General features: G+C 42.3%; 1 protein-coding gene across 2 annotated transcripts in view; it reads right to left on the bottom strand.

Annotated features, from left to right (window-relative positions):
* The window catches only part of CDH13 (cadherin 13), a 423,340-nt gene that overhangs the window by 342,880 nt on the left and 61,004 nt on the right, over positions 1-19,456 (bottom strand). The window lies entirely within an intron of this gene.

Below are 19,456 nucleotides of genomic sequence, written 5' to 3' on the forward strand. Positions count from 1 at the left end.
ACACGAAAAAGCATTGATCCTGGGTAAGTAGAAAACCAAAGGGGTTAATGTGAAGATTGTATGTCTCGTACGGATGTAGAGTAACGCTGGAGCAGAAAAGCGAAGACCTTGGAACTCTTTATGGCAAGAATGATCAAGTAAATGCACTAATATTAAAATCAATAGGGTTTCTCCATCAGATACACTTCCACAATGTCCCACGCATCTAGTTGAGTGGTCATCCAATACATAAACAGTATACAAAATGTGGTATCAGCCCCAGTATTAAGAAAACTAGAAACAAGACCACAGGGGCTGGTATTTATTAAATAACGTGTAACAGTTATAAGAACACATCCTTTTAATAGAAATTAATAGGGCAATTGTTGAACTAATACACTGGCGACACACTTTATTCGAGCTTGGCTAGTCCCACGAATTCGGGTATACCCGGGTGTATTGAGGTTTGTGACTGTTTTCTGCCCGAGTGCATTGGGTTATTTTCCAGGCAGGGATTGAAGCATTTTATTCCCGCTGGCTGCAATACTGCACAGTATATATATATAAACTGCATTACAATTCATGAATTTATGCCATCTGGTAGACACGCGAAGCATTGCAGCCTATTAAATCCTAATCATTATCATTTAACAGATCATCCGCCCATCAGCCAGGCATGAACCCAGGCTGGGAAGGCAAACGCAACGGGGCTTGTCAGAGGTTAGGAGCGGCGCATTCCAGGTATCTGCCAGGTACATACCGGGTATTTGCTCGAATAAAGTGTGTCGGTGCAGTACAATATGGCGGAACCTTGCTGTACTAATGCGTTTATGCTATTAAGTGCGATTAGTGCAGATTCAGGGCTTTTTTAAATGGGGCTTTTTTAGAGAGAGCACCAGATTGGCTCTATCGTACCTTTATAGAATAAGGGCACAAGCCATCAAGGTTTCATCCTGAAAACAAACCGAGAGACAAGATGTGGGCGGTTAAAGATAATGTGATAAATTGTGGTTAAATAGAAGAAGTGCTGTTTCTATGTTTGATAAGATAGATCTCATGTGTGTGTCCATGACAACAGCCTGTGCCAGGCAGTGTGTCTTCAAGTCCATTGCTGGAGACACCCACAGTGGTGAAATAATATATATCATCTTTGCAGAATAGACCATTCCGTCTGCTTAATACCATGGATTTAGAATAATCCTCAGAGTTTCAGCTAATTTGCTCTCAAAAATATTTTGTGTATAGGCTGTTTCTAACATATCGTACTAAAATGCCAAATATTTGAATGTGTTCTGTTATTTTAACAAGTAAAGAGAAAGGGCACTTCGGATTTCAATGGAAAAAAATAATTTATACAGCCATGGTAGCCCGACGTTTCGTCTGACACAGCCGAATATATATATATATATATATATATATATATATATATATATATATATATATACACATATATATATATATACACACATATATATATATATACACACATATATATATATATATATATATATATATATATATATATATATATATATATATATATATAAAAAAAGTGACAAAAACCCTCCACAGGGCAACCATGTTGAATGGTTTTGAAGCAAAGGTAGCACTGTGTGCTCATTTGCATGTCATATCCCAGAATACCTTGCTGCAGTGGAAGTGCTGGGTGATAGGCAGGGTTGCAGACCTGTCTAAGATGAGAGAAGAGAGAAGAGAGAGAGAGTCCAGCAGGATCAGACACAAGACAGCACTCAAAGGTAAGTAAGAAAACTTGTATTCAAAAATAAACATATCACAAACATGACCAACGTTTCGGTCCTCGTGGGACCATCCTCAGGGTGGTGCTTGATATATATATATATGTAAATGTATATGTATATGAGAAGAACAGAGAGCGCACGTCCCATAGTGTAAAAAAGTACATTTAATATTAAAAAGAGGACAAGGGGATTAAGGACACTCACAAAAGTAAAAGACTTTTAAGCAGTTTGTGATATAATCACCACCAACAGGACAACACCGTCCTGGAACACATCAGTGGATCGATTTCCAATCCGGTTCACCTCCAGCAGTTTTAGATGAATGAAAACGCTGTGTCTCTGCTTGTAATGCGATTTCAAGTTGTCAGCCTCAGATCAGCTCCATGCGCTCTCCGGCCGTAAAGTGCGCACTTGCGTGATGACGTAGTGTCGTGGTGACGTACCCTGACGCGTTTCATCACTACAGTGACTTTTTCAAATACATATATCAAGCACCACCCTGAGGAAGGTCCCACGAGGACCGAAACGTTGGTCATGTTTGTGTTATGTTTATTTATATATCTCCTTGAGAGGCTACCATGGCAGGATCAATCATTTTCTGCATTGAAATCCAAAGTGCCCTTTCTCATTACTCAACATACTCTATTATTTTAACATATATAGGACCACATTTACTTAAGTCCTATTCCATGACACACTTTCTGGAATTTTTCCATAGTTTCATCAAAAAGTTACCCTGCCCTACCCCTGAAAACTATTTCTGTTTGGTGTGGAATTTAATAGGAAAGAACAAAAACCTAATTGTACCAGAGGCATTCATTTCTACAAAATATTTATGGGTGTTCATACCTGTTCTAAAGTGGAAAATAGTATATACTAAAAAGTATTATTAAATGTACAAGTATGTGGCATTTCAAATAGATTTATTTTAGGATAGCATTAATAGCATTAAAATGTGTACTTTTTTTTACGGATCTCTAACAGAAAGACTTGGTAGGGAACTAAGAATTCTTAAAAGCATATCTCATGAACTGTAAATCAAACTCTGTCCCCTTTTCTTAACAGGTACCTTATATAGGTTTTAAAACGAAGCAGTAAATTGTAGAAATTCAGTGCTATACTGCTCTTCAGAAAGAATTATTTTTCTTAATGGCATGTTAAATCAAAGGCTTGTTAGCCAAGCTTTACAGTAAGTGCATTTCTAAAATAAAATCTCCAGCATTTGTCAGGTATCCGCCACCATGCAGAACTGATGTACTGGCCCTAGCACACGTGGAAAATTACATTATTTAAACTAATTTATGTTTTAAAGGTGTAATATCAAGTGTTGAAGAAACAAATAACATAAATCACTGAGAGAGAGAAATGTAATAGAAAAGAAATGTAATGATTTTTTTTTTTTTTCAAATCAAAAAGTCCATTACTCTGTACTGTGCTTGCCTTTGTACTGTACCAGGCTCACTAGAAAATCCATCCATGATGTTCTCACAGAGGTAAGACACAGATTTAATTAATCCAGTCCAGGGTTATGGCTCCAATTTATGCTGTTCTATAACCAGGGCTCACAAATGACAAATGGTTGTGTCCGGCGAAACTTCTGACAGCCAGGACAGTAATCCACACTCAAGGTGATAGTTGACAAGCCGGAGCAGTAATTTATAACTAATTTTGTAGTATTAGAGGTACTCCAGTTTTTAAAACTTTTTGCAAGCAGGCGGAGCGCGAACGTGCCATTATCGGGACACCCCACAAACTGAAAGTTTGCCAGACTTAGGCTGCGGTCCCAGTCACAGCCACACCACACGGCTCGGCGTGCGCTGTGCGTGTAAGCACCGCCCCTCAATGTGGCTGGGCCCAGTAGTCACCTTCACGCTGAAGAGACCCATTAAGGTTGAAACTGAGTTCAAACCTTGCGACGGAGGCGTGGCCACACCCCAACCGGCGGTTCACCCAATGAGGGCGAACCAGCCGCGTGACGTAATGGCCACGCCCCCGCAAATACCCGACCACGCCACCTCCCGTCGCAAGTTTTCCTCTCTCCTGGAGACCGCAGATCGCGGTTAGCGCTGTGCACGCGCCGCTCGTGTAGGCTGGCGCTGCTAGCATAGAATATCTGCAGAATCCGGATCGACGCAGGTCTGCGGCGGCGGCCGCTCTGTGACCCTGGGTGCTCTCAATGTCTATTTTTTTTAACCTGTAGCATGTGAGTTTAACCCTATGTTTACTCTTTTTAATTGTTAGTGCAAGTATTGCTTTTAATATGTCCATTTTCCTTCTCTCTCTATAAACGCACTGGAAGGGATTTCTGATATACCCACAAGCCTTAAGTGATCCTGGACACCCTTTCAACACCATTGGGTATAGGATATCCATCTGTCAGAAAGCTTGATGTCACATTCCCAAAGTCTAACTGCTGATTGCCCAGTTTAAGTGCAATATATGCCTGCGTTACCCAGCTAACCTGTTAGTGCATTTATTACCCTCCTACCTCAGAATACACACTTTAATACACAGAATTGCACTATTTGTGTTTTCCCCACCCCACATGTGGTTCCTGGGAGTTGCGCTTCAACCTTTGTATTAATGTACATATGCAAATGATATTAAAATGAATATAATTGGCATATTTCCCTGGTATCAGGTGTGTTCACGGCTCACAGGTACCTCTTCCTCGTGCTGTAAAGCGGAGGGTCTCGGAAGGTATACAGCATCATCTTCCTCGGAAATGTGGGATTTCTACAAAAATTTTAGCTCTTTAAAGTTCTGCGAAAGCTTCGCCTAAAACGTTAAAAGTCCCCCAACTGCATTTTGAAAATATCTGCATATTTCTAATAAGGATTGCAAAGTTCTCCCTGATGTGTGAGGAAGACAATAAAATTGAAGCTTGATGAATGATGATGTCCTAATATGGACACCATGCAGTACCATTGGTTTGATTAGCACCTTGTATTAAAATATGGAGCAAAGAGAAATGTAGCTTTTTCAATGGGTGACCCACCATACTAAATTACTTGCGATCTTCTCTTAAAATATCAAAATACCGCCTTACAATTCTTTCTGCTAAACAGGTGCATACAGACGTAGCAGGACTTGTTATTCAAAAGCCTGATTAAATTTATTGGACCGGAAAAAAAGCACTATCTTGCATTACTTTAATGCAGGTGTTAACATAACATTTAGCAAAAAATGAAGCTGTGATAAATATCGCATAAAATTTGTATCACAGATTGCAATGCGTTAACGGTTTCACACTTTAAATAATGCGCCCCAGATCTGTATAATATTTATTACAACAAAAAACAAACAAAGATGCCCAAAGCTACTTTCAATGTGACAAAAATACACAGTACAATACCTATATATTCTCTTGAAAAAAGGGTAATTTACTTGAACCCTTTGGCCAAAGTCTTAAGCCTGCTGCCACTGTCAATGCATGACCGTTAGCAGGTCCTAACACTCCTTGAGTTAAAATTCTTATTTACCTGTATAATTACAGGAAGTATGATCTGCATGGGATCTGTCGTAACCCAGCAAAATGAAACTGACCTGCTAACTTGGAAAGTGGGAACGGGCGAGCTTAAACCTTGGGGGGGGGGGGGGAAGAGATAATATTTATTATACAAACATACACTGTGTACTTTATATAAAATAAATATCTCCGGAAACTGTTGCAGTAACACAATAAGCATTGTTAATTCATTATTATTGCCTAATTCTATGAGACAAAAACATATTATACTGCAATATTCTCTAGTCTGGTGACATCTCTTATACAAATATACAGTATTTGCACAGGGCTAATAAACACAAGCAATCATAACTGCCCTGGAATAAGCAATTCATGCCAAGTGTTATTTATCCGTAAGACACATTAGGCAAAAGAAGCCTTGGTAAGAAATACTGCAATGGGAATAAATATACCACTTGATATATTTTATTGATAAATTATGTAGACAGTTATAAATATATTATGGACTTAAAATGTAAGCTCCTCAGCCAAGGATTCATTTTTCCTTAACCCTTTTGTTGCCAGACGGGTCTACAATGCAATGTGTTGCAGATCCTTCTGGAAGCAAAATGGGTTAAAGTAACTTTCACATCCAGCGCTTTTATCCCTGTTATAGCCGCGCGGTTACAATTATCCCCGTGTTATATCCCCGTGTTATATCCCCGTGTTATATCCCCGTGTTATATCCACGCGGTTACAGTAATCCCCGTGTTATATCCGCACGGTTACAGTTATCCCCGTGTTATATCCCCGTGTTATATCCCCGTGTTATATCCGCACGGCTGCAGTTATCCCCGTGTTATATCCGCATGTTAAAGTTATTCCCGTGTTATATCCGCACGGTTACAGTTATCCCCGTGTTATATCTGCACGGTTACTGTTATCCCCGTGTTATATCCCCGTGTTATATCCGCACGGTTACAGTTATCCCCGTGTTATATCCCCGTGTTAAATCCCCGTGTTATATCCCCGTGATATATCCGCGTGGTTACAGTTATCCCCGTGTTAAATCCCCGTGTTATATCCCCGTGTTATATCCGCACGGCTGCAGTTATCCCCATGTTATATCCACGCGGTTACAGTTATCCCCGTGTTATATCCCCGTGTTATATCCCCGTGTTATATCCCCGTGTTATATCCCCGTGTTATATCCCCGTGTTATACCCGCACGGTTATAGTTATCCCCGTGTTATATCGCCGTGTTATATCCCCGTGTTATATCCGCACGGTTATAGTTATCCCCGTGTTATATCCCCGTGTTATATCCGCGTGGTTACAGTTATCCCCGTGTTATATCCGCGCGGTTACAGTTATCCCCATGTTATATCCCCATGTTATATCCCCGTGTTATATCCGCGCGGTTACAGTTATCCCCGTGTTATATCCCCGTGTTATATCCGCACGGTTACAGTTATCCCCGTGTTATATCCCCGTGTTATATCCGCGCGGTTACAGTTATCCCCGTGTTATATCCCCATGTTATATTCCCCGTGTTATATTCCCCGTGTTATATTCCCCGTGTTATATCCCCGTGTTATATTCCCCGTGTTATATCCCTGTGTTATATTCCCCGTGTTATATCCCCGTGTTATATCCGCACGGTTACAGTTATCCCCGTGTTATATCCCCGTGTTATAATCCCCGTGTTATATTCCCCGTGTTATATTCCCCGTGTTATATCCCCCGTGTTATATCCCCCGTGTTATATCCCCCGTGTTATATCCCCCGTGTTATATTCCCCGTGTTATTATCCCCGTGTTATATCCGCACGGTTACAGTTATCCCCGTGTTATATCCCCGTGTTATATCCGCACGGTTACAGTTATTCCCGTGTTATATCCGCACGGTTGCAGTTATCCCCGTGTTATATCCGCACGGTTACAGTTATCCCCGTGTTATATCCCCGTGTTATATCCGCACGGTTACAGTTATTCCCGTGTTATATCCGCACGGTTACAGTTATCCCCGTGTTATATCCGCACGGTTGCAGTTATCCCCGTGTTATATCCGCACGGTTACAGTTATCCCCGTGTTATATCCGCACGGTTACAGTTATCCCCGTGTTATATCCCCGTGTTATATCCGCACGGTTGCAGTTTTGTCTATTTATCCATTGGTTTTTTTAAGCACTTTTTTCAATCCATAAAATTAGGTTGGTTACTTTTGGCAGTTCTGGAAGTAGCGACAGGGACAATTTGGATTACAAATTTTGATGGCAAAGTTACTGAACAACACTTTGGATACGTTTTACTAAATGTTCTGCTTACACAGAAAGAGAAAGTTTGAGCGGAGAGTAAGGACAGATGGGTGTTTGTATGGATCATTTTTCCCTCTCCTTGGGGAACTGAACTAGCAGAGCTCAACGTCTTTCTCTGTAACCCTAACACTATGAGGTTTTAAGAGGGCCGACTACGTGGTCCACATGGTTCCTATTTGCCGTCAAATTCTATAGCTCTATGTATGTTAACAACTGTGGATGTTTTGCTCATCTCCAGTGTAAAGGGTACACAATGTTTCTTATCATAGGGAAAATGGTTTTATTGCTGATTGAGTCCCATGGAAACATTATTATTTTTTAAATCGTATTTTTTTATCTCCTTGTCTGGCATAGGGGTTCCTGCCCCCCCCCCCCCCCCTTCCCCAAAATACATATTCTTGACTTATTGCACCAGAAGTAAGTTACTTCAAATACAACCTCTTACCAAAACCCTTTCCTGATCCTCACTAATACGGTAGAAATATACATTTGTAATTGAATAATTCAGTGTCTAAAATAATCTTACAAGTTCAAACTCTAAGTTAATAAATAGCTCATTAAAAACTTTTTCTACGTTTTCTTTTTCTAACGGCATATACAAGTGTTCTGAAAAAATTGAGGGAGTGGGGAGAGAGTGTGTGTAAATGGTTAATGGTTATTAATTTGATGCAAATCGCATCACACAGGTGCCGATGTGAGATGTGAATGATTTGCTTGCCCTATTAGCATGCAGTGCTTGGCTCAGCTTGGCAGGGGAAAGAGATATTAGCTGCAAAATCTGCAAGTTTATTCCAAAATCACAGAACAACTGGCAGCAACATTTATAAAAATGGCAGACAGAACTTGTGAATTTTAATTCACATATCCAGTTCTGCTCCCTGGGCAACTAGATTATGGATGGCAGAAAACTGAAGTTTACCTTCTGGCTAATCGGAAGAAAAAAACTAATTATTAACCGCTGTATATAAGGTATTTACCACTTTTCTCATACTCAGAGTTGTCATTATTTGTAGCTAAAATGTATGTATTAGGAGGGGGTTAATGTTGTTTGTTGCTCAAGGGTAACACTTTAGTGTAGAATGCGGTTCTTCTAACAAATATGTTTGTGTTTCAGAGAATACAGTATATGTACTGTATGAATAAAATATGGAGAAAAGCAACTGAAGGTCAAAAGAATAATCCACTTAAGTGGCTGCCACACAGAACAAGCAGATAGACCCTTCTTGTCGGTAAAGATGTGATTTGTCATCTCTTTTATTACTGCTCATCACATCGAAATATTGCGGCTTCAGTTCTCTTACCAGAAAACGACATCTGTGGGATCAAACCTTTCCTCATTTACCAAAAATGTCAAAACAAGTTCCAAGCCAACACGCTGTTGCTGTTACCTGTCCACAATACAGTACCTGCTCGTCTCGGCTAAAAATAACATCCTGCAGTATAAAGGGAGATGAAAGAAATACCGAATCTCTCGGTCAGGAACATATCAGGTTATTTTAGGCAGATGCATCTCGTACACCATTTATTGTTTTACAAATAAGTGAATTTGGAAGCGAGTCTCTGCAGTTTTTTTTTTTTTTTTAAAGCATAAACCTTTAATTAAACCATTTGTTATCTCATTAGCATACGCTTAACGCCATGTTAAATTAGCTTCAAATAACATGGCTTGAAGCCTATCTTCCCCAAAGGCAGCATTACTTCCATGCAGACCCCGAATAGGTTTTTAAAGTAAATAGAGAGGAAAGGGGGGAAAAAACCTGTAAATAACAATATGAGAGTTAAATCCTACCCAACTGTGGTCTTACACTTATCCAGCCCCTATATCCCTGCGGTAACTATAACGGGGGGTCTGGGGATCGCGCTATTAGAGGGAACGCCTTTATTTTGCAAATAATTAGCACCAATGTCCGTTGTAATAATGCAAGTGCTCGTTACAGCTGAAAACAGCACTTCAACACCACGTTACTGAGCTTTTAAGATACCCGTTGGCCAATGGATGTCTTAAAAGAAGTTAACATTAAAACCCAGATCCACAAAGCTCCCTTATTGACTTAAGTTAACACCTTGTTAAGTTAATAACTGAGCTTTGAGGATCTGAGCCTAAGGGGCCTATGCTATAAGCGTTCAAAAAAAAAAACATGCTGGCCCATTTAATTTGCCATTTTTTAAGCGTTGCTATCACGGTATTCAGAAAGCCTCGATTACCTGTGATAGCAAAATTCCCAAAACAGACATGTAGATGGCAGCGTGATGATCGACTCTTTAAAAAGGCCTCACCCGGCGATTTCTTTCAGCTGCAGAGAGACAGCCGCCTCTCCCTGCGCAAATCTCGCCCGAAATTAATGTTTTTTTAATATACATTTTATTACTAGTGTAGATGAGCAGGGGGTTTCCAGAGCAGAACCGTGTTGATTTCAGGTCCGCGGACCCCCTGTATTTATTTCAATGTATTTGGAAAAAATTTGGGCCACAGGATTGGCACCACAGGCCAGCAGGGACCTGTGGGGACCACCTGAGGGTCCAAAGACACCCACAGGGACCACCTAAGGGCCCAAAGACACCCACGGGGACCACCTAAGGGCCCAAAGACACCCACGGGGACCACCTGAGGACCCCCAGACACCCCGGCCTCTGGTATCAATCATGTGGGGGTAGAGGAGGTGGGTATTAGTGTTTATTGTGGGTAGCGGGGGTGGGTGAAGGGGTATTTGGCCCCTGGTGGGTAGCGGGAGGGGTTAACCCCTTCAATGCCTTAGCGGTTAGTTGAATGTAAAAGCATTTTTATTGCACGGGATTCATGCTGGGGGTCTCCGGTGCTGATATTAATGGATATCAGCTCCGGAGACCCCCGGCATCAATCTGATGCAGGAAAAAAGCATTTTTTCCCTCTAAGTCCTGTCTCGCCGGCTCTCAGCAGCTTCTCACCAGCCTCACGCCAACTTTTCCTGGCGGTAGGATTTTGGGAGAACCTCGCCATTCTAGGGCCGCGATTATCCTCGATTAAGCTAATCAAGGCTACTAGAATTGCACGAGTTACAGAACCTGCTGATAAGTGGCTTATCGACGCTCACCCGGCCATTTTTTTTTTGAAGGCTCAAAATGTTGGCAATTCATTCTTTTATCGCTCACTTATCGAGGCTTACTGAATAGCAGTAGGCATTTTGGCTGATAAGTGCTCGCTAAGTGGCTTATGAACGCTTATAGCATAGGCCCCTAAATGTTAAATCCTGTCTCTCCTTAATTCACCATCCCTCTCCAGCCTATTAGATCGACTTCATCTTGCTTTTCCTTTCTGTTCCATGCACTGGATTACATGATGCACAGTATGTCTAGTAGAGAGAAGAATGCCATCTCCATTACAGTCTGTCTTTCCTTGCCCCTGCATGGAGAAGCCGGGAGTCAGGACCTGGGATGTCCCATGCGGGCAAGAATGGGAGATGTTGGGCTAATTATGAAACATGTTTTTTAATTATACTAATGTCATGTTGAGAGTCTATGATTTACTATTCTGTCTGTGCCAATTGTAATAAATATTTTCTTCAAGTTTCTTAGACAAGGTTTGTACTGTAATATCAGGATGCCAGACATTTTCTACGCTTACTTGCTTTCTTCAGGAACAAAAAAGAGCAGTGTTACAGCCGACCCTAAAGCGTTTTGTAACGCTTATGGGGCGGCTTTACCACTGATCTTGGTTGGATCGGAGAGACGCTGCAGGGGGACAAGGAATACACTATCCAGGGTACATCACGCTATTTCCGAGGAGAGGGGAACAGTGATCAAGCGTGAGTAAATGAGTTAGGCTGCGTCCCCGCTAGCGCTGAGTGGCGCTTGCGGTGGTTACTTACATACATATATCTATATAAGTCCCTGCTCACACTGTGCGTGCGCGGGCACACATGCTGTGCGCTTAGATAAACAAAAAATTTTATACTTTCCAGCGCACTCAACTACCTGCAATAACCCCCCCCCCCCCCCTCCCCGCGCGCGTACATGCAGGACACTAGGCACTCAAGCTTGGAGCGCTCTCCAAGCATGAGCGCGCTCAGCGCCAACGGGGACACGAGATTTCAAGTAGACACTTATTCATTACTGCAGCTACCGTAGGCTGGCCGTGGGATATACATTCTCCTTTTCGGTGCAACAGGTCTAGCTATACAGATCTGCATCTTATCTCCAAACCCCTCACATACCTCTCTAACAGCTGTGTTAATTTCCACATTAACCCTATTGGGCCCCGCTTTTCTTATCTACATTTTGGCTTTAGGTAGCTATGGGTTCTAGTTCCTGGCGCTTACAGCCGGTGTTGCTCTCTTGATTTCATGCTTGCATTCTGCAGTTTGGAGTCAATAGTAGAATCGATGTATTCGAATCCATTTACGGGGCTATGCATGAAGGATTAGAAAAATCCTTTGGCAATAAAATGGATGCATCGCGGAGCCTTATAAACCAGGCTTCTGAATCATCAATATACAGTATTTCTAATTTCCTACAGTGTGTCCTTCACTAACCTGGAAAATATATGCCACGGAGTAAAAACATATGGGTCAATGAATCAAGGCAATTTAGATGTTAAATAAATGCTAAGAAAATCATTTTCAGCTGGTATTTAGGAATAGCGCAATGTGAAAAACGGAGCACTGTTCCAGGCAAAAATTACTCTGTGGCCCCCATAAAAAAAGGTAATTTTATTCATGTCTCATGGACCAAAAAAAACACCAACATGTTTCGCGCTCCCCAGCGCTTTATCAAGGTGTGAGTAGCAGCACACAAAGACTGTACTTGTGTGCTGCTACTCACACACGGCCAGCACTCTGTTTTTCACATCGTGCTATTCCTGGACTTGACTCACGGACTGCACCCTGGGACTGGCTGGGATCACAAGAGGACGACGGTCATGCACCAAGGAGGCTTTAAGGTACTGGCTTTTGGATCTACATATTCATGATATAGTTCCATATATTGCCTCAAAGAGTACCTATTCTTAGTACATAGCCATATTTGTGAGCACCGATGCGTGTCTCTGTAGGCTGATACATTACTACCATATTGACTACAGGAGGGCACCGGGCATGCAGCGGGTACCGTTCTAAAGGCCCGTCGCAAAGTGAAAATCGCCGGAAAGCAGAACCGGCGATTTTCGGCGTGTGCGCATGCGCAAACCGACAATTCCCCCTTCTGCGCGTGCGCACCCTCGGCAACCCCCCATTCTGCGCATGCGCACCCTCAGCAACCACCCGTTCTGCGCATGCGTGATCTCGGACTTCCTCGTTCTGCGCATGCGCAGACATGGCGGCCTTCGTGGTACCGCCGGATCACCGAATTGCGGGGCGCCGAAAAGCGGAGCGATGAGAAGGGGTGACTTCCTGTACTTCAGGTGCCTATTTAACCCCATTGCATGCCGTCCCAGTGGCAACTGCTTAATTACTGTGGAGAAGGGTCTTACCTGCTGAGCACCATCCCCGTTTTTCTGGACTTTCCTTTTCTCATCTTGTATTTATTAGGGTTAATGAATCCAAAGTATCATGCACATTGTGTGCCCTGTGCACGCCATCTTGTAACTTGGGGAGTAGTTATAAAATGAATAGTTACTTATTATAAACATCTGTGACTAGCGATCTGCGTCAAATCGAAGACATTTGGGAATGCTAGTGTGTGCCACTAAAGTCTCGTCATTTTAGACTGGGCCATTACTCATGATAATGCTGCCATCTGAAGAATTCATAATTGGGTTGTCAAAGAGATTGGAGTTCTCCTACCTTCATGGATGTGATACAACACATTTGATGAGATGCCAAATTTAAAGGGGCAATCTCTCCAACGACCAAAGGGAACTAATTCCACTGGCATCTGGTAATTAATACCCTTTTTACCCAAATCTGACACCTATAAGTATTTTTAATTTTTGTGGGAGGGGTGTGATTGCTTTTGGCAGCTCCCTTTTGTGTAATGTCTGTGTGATCAGCGAGTGCTTGTACACCCAGAGCGCCCCTTCCCCCCCCCCCCCCCTCCACATCTCTCCTTATCTTTATTAGTTCTCTGATAAGAGGAAAGAAAACAGATGATTGATAAACACGTCCCCATTCAGAGGCCCCTAAGAAATGCAACTGGCTGATTATGTGGGATTGCACCGTTAAATGGATATAGGACTTTAAATATTATGGCAATCTCATCAATGCAATTACTGCAGAATAATAATCTAGACACACATCCTTTAATCAGCAATCCACGTAATCGTATAGTAAAAGCCTTCATTTAAAAAAAAATCAATTAGCCAATAAAAGTTACTGTATTTGTCATCTGAAATGGGTTGGTTTAACGTACTCAAGTATTTTAATTGTGCTTATCCAAATCTACACACGCTGTTATGTTCACTGTGCAAAGGCATCATGGATGTGCACTTGCATGGTGATAACTCTGCAAGCACTTAAATGGTTAATTCACGCCTTCACTGCCAGAGGAGCTTTGCAATTCATTGCTAGCCCCACTGGCACCAAAGGGGTTAACAACTGCAGTCCTCAAGGGCCACCAACAGGTCAGGTTTTCAGGCTATCCCAGCTTCAGCGCACATGATGCAGTCGCTGAACTGAGCCACTGATTGAGCCGCCTGTGCTGAAGCAGGGATATCCTGAAACCCTGACCTGTTTTGGTAGCCCTTGAGGACTGGAGTTGGCCGCCCCTGGGTTAAGCATTACCCCCCTGGTTCTATACTCAGTACTGCTTGATAGTAGCGAACAAAATTGCTTACAAATGAACACTCAACAAGTAGTAGATAGGCCATAGGGCTAATTCATATGAATTGGAAACCTGCTTTAAAGCTGCTCTCTGCCCCGGTAGCCACGAGTGGTTGAAACAAGTTTGAGAAAGTAAAATCAAATATGCGCAGTAACGCTGTGTTTGAATTGTGAACCATTCTATTGTTGGGAACACTTCTTATCAGAAGGTCATAGCTATAAAAAGCCGGGCATCTGCCACTGTGGAACACATCCTCTCTCTTCTCATCTTAGCCAAGCTTTGCCTTCTTCACATGAATCGAGCGCCTTAGAGACATGTTGGATAGGCGAGATGAAAAGGCTAAGAGGAAATATTCAGCCTCGCTGTACATCTGAGCACTTCATAGCAAAATCGTTCTTTTTTTTCATCGTTTTCTTATGTTTTATATTTACATTCATTCTGGGAGTTAAATATAACATTATTTTATGCCCAGATGTTGTGCATTGCTCTTTTGGACATACAGTATAAGCAAAGCATAACAATGGAACGTCAATGAGGATTGTTTTTGTTTTTTTTTACTCAGAATGTTCATTCTGCATCACGGCAAATTCATATCTGCCAACCAAGTCCTGGCCCACAGTGTGTTAATGATCCACGTCAGTCTTTCTTCATACCCAGCCACGGTGTGTTAATGATCCACGTCAGTCTTTCTTCATACCCAGCCACAGTGTGTTAATGATCCACGTCAGTCTTTCTTCATACCCAGCCACGGTTTGTAACAGACCAGCATATGGGGATATACTGCAATTCCAAGACTGCCATTAATACTAGAGATGTGCAAATCATTCACAGACATTCAATTTTGCCGTGAATATGTATATCTTTACTTATGCAGCGCACGCCGCACTTTACAGGAGAGACAATACAGTGCAGGGAATTATTGCACAATACATTCAACAAATAAGATCAGGCGATAGGAAAGGAAATCCCTGCCCCGGAGAGCTTGCAATCTAAGTGGTATGATGAGAAACTTAGGCTGCGCTTATAGTGCCAGCGACTGCGACGTCGCGTCAAAACAAATGCATTGCCTCTCTCTCTCTCTCTCTCTCCTTTCCCCACACACTCTCACTCTCTCTCTCTCCTTTCCCCACACACTTTCTCTCTCTCCTTTCCCCACACTCTCTCTCTCTCTCTTTCTCTCTCTCTCTCTCCTCTATCCCCACACTCTCTCTCTCTTTTCCTCACACTCTCTCTCTCTCTCTCTCTCTCTCTCTCTCTCTCTCTCTCTCTCTCTCTCTCTCCTTTCCCCACACTCTCTCTCTCCTTTCCCCACACTCTCTCTCTCCTTTCCCCACACTCTCTCTCTCTCTCTCCTTTCCCCACACACTCTCACTCTCTCTCTCTCCTTTCCCCACACACTTTCTCTCTCTCCTTTCCCCACACTCTCTCTCTCTCTCTTTCTCTCTCTCTCTCTCTCTCCTCTATCCCCACACTCTCTCTCTCTTTTCCTCACACTCTCTCTCTCTCTCTCCTTTCCCCACACTCTCTCTCTCTCTCTCTCTCTCTCTCTCTCTCTCTCTCCTTTCCCCACACTCTCTCTCTCCTTTCCCCACACTCTCTCTCTCCTTTCCCCACACTCTCTCTCTCTCTCTCCTTTCCCCACACTCTCTCTCTCCCCTTCCCCCACACCCTTCCTCTCTCCTTCCCCCCTCTGTCTCTTTCCCCCCCTCGCTGTCTTCTTTCCCCCCCCCCTGACTCTGTCTTCTTCCCCTTCTCTTTCACCCTCTCTCTCTCCTTCCCCCCTTTCCTTTCACCCTCTCTTTCTCTCCTTCCCCCTCTCTATGGGGAGGAGCAGATGAGTGGAGAGCCTTGAAGGAGAACTTTGTGCGTGATCCGAACCTTGATGGGAAGCCAGGAGAGATTTAAGAAGGAGATGAGCAGAGACTGGTTATATGAAGTTTATTCACAAGTGCGAATATTCGCGGCAGTTGGATCTCCAATCGTGCACATTCCCCTCTTATTGACAAGAAATGTAACATTTGTGTGCGCAAAGTATTCACACATGATGCTCCCTCTCCTTCCCCTCGCCCCCACAAGGTGCCAATTAGAGGCTATTTGTGTGGACATTCGCAGTCAAACAAATCGAGTATCGAATATTCGTTTAATCTTTCGACGATCAAATGTTATAACATCGGGATAAAAGGAGGGCCAATCTGTTCATGTACATTCGCCCACATTTTTTCATGTCAAACAAGAGGTTGAATATTCGATCGTGAATCAAATTGTCAAAACCACCGCAAAGAATTTGCAGATCAGGTTTTGACACATTCACCCATCTGTAATTATCACACTGCTCATCTGGAGTTAGTTGTCATATGTTGATATCAAATGAAACATTTCTATCCAACATGATTCTTTTATATACAAACTCATCAATGTGACACCCTTCTGCTACTCACATACAAATATTCTTTTACAAATATTTTATCTTATGTTATAAATGGGGGAGGGGGAAGAGAACAAGCGCAAAGCAACCACTAATGACGAATACAATTTAAATCAAGTAATTAAGGTCCCTTAAAAGGGACAAAAAGTGATAATAAATGTGAATCATAATTGATAATTATAGAAAAACCTTGGCCAAGATATTCAGGTTGTTTCCGAATATTCACAACATTTGCTTCTATCTTATGTTTTAAAGCAGCAATCTACAGTATGCTACTTCACTTGAATGTATCTTTATTTTGTACCATTTAGAACTGCTGTTCCCTCACTCTTAACCCCTATTGTTAGCATCCATGTTCTATTTCCTTGTAGCGAGATACCAAGTCCAGAAAACAGGGATGTTTGCCTTCGGAAGTTTGCACAGAAGAGAAATAGAAAAAAAAGTAACATTTATACTCGAGGTGCAAATCTGATCCTAAATCTGGTAGCAAAGTGGTTTATGGTTTCTAAGGGCGCGCTTATAGTGCCGGCTACGGATGACGTCACCCATTTCCGTAGCCCTTGCGAAAGTTGTCATTTGAGTTGGAGACGTCTCCTGCTACAAGGGGAGTGACGTCAGGCAAGGGGGAAGGCAGAGGGGCGGAGACAAGAGCAAAGGGGAAGGCTGAAACGGAGAGGACTTGTAATTTCTGTTTGTATGCTGAATGTACTTTACTTTTACTTTAAATGATGGGAGAAATTACTATTTTAAAGTTGTTGATATAGTGTGTTTCACTTGACAAACACACAACCACACACACACAACCACACACACACACACACACACACACACACACACCCTGCATCAGAATCTATCTGATTGGTTAATAGCCTGTCACATGGTGAGACCGTCGCTGTAAAAATCAAATTCTACCGACTACAGAAATTTAGGTCGCTCTGTCGTGCCGTCGCGCCTACTATAAGCGCATGCTACAGATTGAATGCATTTGTTTTGATGCAACGTCACTGGCACTATAAGCGCAGCCCAAGGCTTGAAGAAAACATCTTGCAGTTTCCTCCATGTACCCATGTGTTTCAAAAACCAAAGGATCACAGCAGAAGATGCAGTGCGCATTACTGTAACAGACTCGGTTCGGGGAAAAAAGTTACCTCTCAATTTTAAGCACAATTTTCAACAAAGGTACAGCTTAGTTTCCAAACAGAATACCAGACTCCGGGAAATCCTCTTTATTGGTAGGCACACAAATACTGTAAATACATTCAGAACATCAGCAAGGGTTGTCGCTTTAACTTGTGTTTCTATGTAAAAGTGCAAAATCTGAAGCTGTGGAGGCGTTACATCGAGCTGTCGTTGAAGATCACATACTGTTAATGACATGATTTACCGGTAAAGTGCATGATGATATGTTTGATGATTTGAACAGCATTTTGAGCAGAGAGTGTCCTTCTGGACGACTGAACATATCAACAGAGGTCACACGCAGACCTTTCATTAAGAAGAGATGTTCAAAATCATCTCAAGGAGTCACTGTAGCTATTAATGTTTAGGTATATACTGCTAGATAACAGCCTCGGGATTTTCTCATGCATGAACAGTGACCTTGAGCATGGCTAGGTTAATGACAAGTGTATATTCTCTAGAGCCCTTTACCCACAACTCCTTTTATCACTTTGAATATTTGTCAAGCAGCATCCGCTAACAAATAAGTATGTGTAAGTTAACTTGAAAAAAGTTAACAGACATTTGGTCATGTTCATAAAATACGTTTTTTTTCGCCCCCTTTAGAGCCTTGACACTTTGAATCATATTAAGATTTATATTTCGACAAGGATTTTGCAGAAAAATGACTATTTCACATAATAAAATATATGGAGAGATTTGAAATCTATGATGAACTTTCACGTCAGTCCATTATAATGTATCATATTCATTAGCAACAAAAAATATACAGTAACACAAACAAAAATATCAGTATATTTATTGTGAGCATGAAAGCTGATGGTTGGGTAGGCCAAGGACATTGTGACTTGTATTATTGCATTAATATGACCTTTATTTTGGATTTCAAAGGGAATATGAATGATTCGTGACAGTGTACTCTAGGTATTTTGTAAAATGTATTTTAAGGAATTTTACCCAAATCTTCAAATACTTTCTCGGCAAGAAACCAGATTCGCTGAGTTTCCTATTCTTAGAGAATGTCTGTAGACTTTGTTGCAGACAAGACTTTATTGGTGTTATTGTGAATATTATATTTTATATTAAAGTCAACCATGTACATGTACCTCACAGAAGGGGTAATATACTATACCCACCGAGATAAAATACATAAAAGTAAGCATAGGGACATAGAAATGTTCCCCTATATAATTTACAATCTAAGTGAAATGGTGGGTGGCATACTGTATAGAAACCGCTTGAATAAAGGTACAGGCTGGCGGCGGTGGAATTAGGATGGCCGGATTACCCCAGTGGGCCGGTGCTGCGGCTCCCAGCAGCTGTGGCCGGCGGCTCCCTAGCTCTTTGTCTGCCTGCAATACTCTCCCTGCAGGAGGGAGCTGCTGAGTCCCTGTATCAGGACAAGAATGCTCCTCACCCCCAGGAGGGAGCTGCTGAGTCCCTGTATCAGGACAAGAATGCTCCTCACCCCCAGGAGGGAGCTGCAGAGTCCCTGTATCAGGACAAGAATGCTCCTCACCCCCAGGAGGGAGCTGCAGAGTCCCTGTATCAGGACAAGAATGCTCCTCACCCCCAGGAGGGACCTGCAGAGTCCCTGTATCAGGACAAGAATGCTC

The sequence above is a fragment of the Ascaphus truei genome, chromosome 19, assembly GCF_040206685.1.
Source record: "Ascaphus truei isolate aAscTru1 chromosome 19, aAscTru1.hap1, whole genome shotgun sequence".
In the NCBI taxonomy this organism is placed as follows: Eukaryota; Metazoa; Chordata; class Amphibia; order Anura; family Ascaphidae; genus Ascaphus; species Ascaphus truei.